The sequence below is a fragment of the Pteropus vampyrus genome, unplaced genomic scaffold (assembly GCF_000151845.1).
Source record: "Pteropus vampyrus isolate Shadow unplaced genomic scaffold, Pvam_2.0 Scaffold283, whole genome shotgun sequence".
In the NCBI taxonomy this organism is placed as follows: domain Eukaryota; kingdom Metazoa; phylum Chordata; class Mammalia; order Chiroptera; family Pteropodidae; genus Pteropus; species Pteropus vampyrus.
In genome coordinates, this window is record NW_011889064.1 from 1791703 (window position 1) to 1791990 (window position 288).

Here is a 288-nt window from a genome sequence, read left to right on the forward strand (position 1 = left end):
CCTCTGATTCATAAGACTGCAATCAAAGTGTCAACCAGGGCTGGAGTCTCATCTGAAGGTTCAACTGAGATAGGATATACTTCCAAGCTCATTTGGTTGTTGTCAGAATTCAGTTCATCTAGGGCTACTGTACTGAGGGTCCCAATTCCTTGCTGGCTGTTGGCTGGAGGCCACCCTCAACTCCTTGCCACATAGGCCTCTCCAGGATGGCAGCTTTCTTAATAAAGCCATCAAGGGAGAGAGTCTGTTAGCAAGACAGAAGTCACTATATTTTGTAACATAACCATG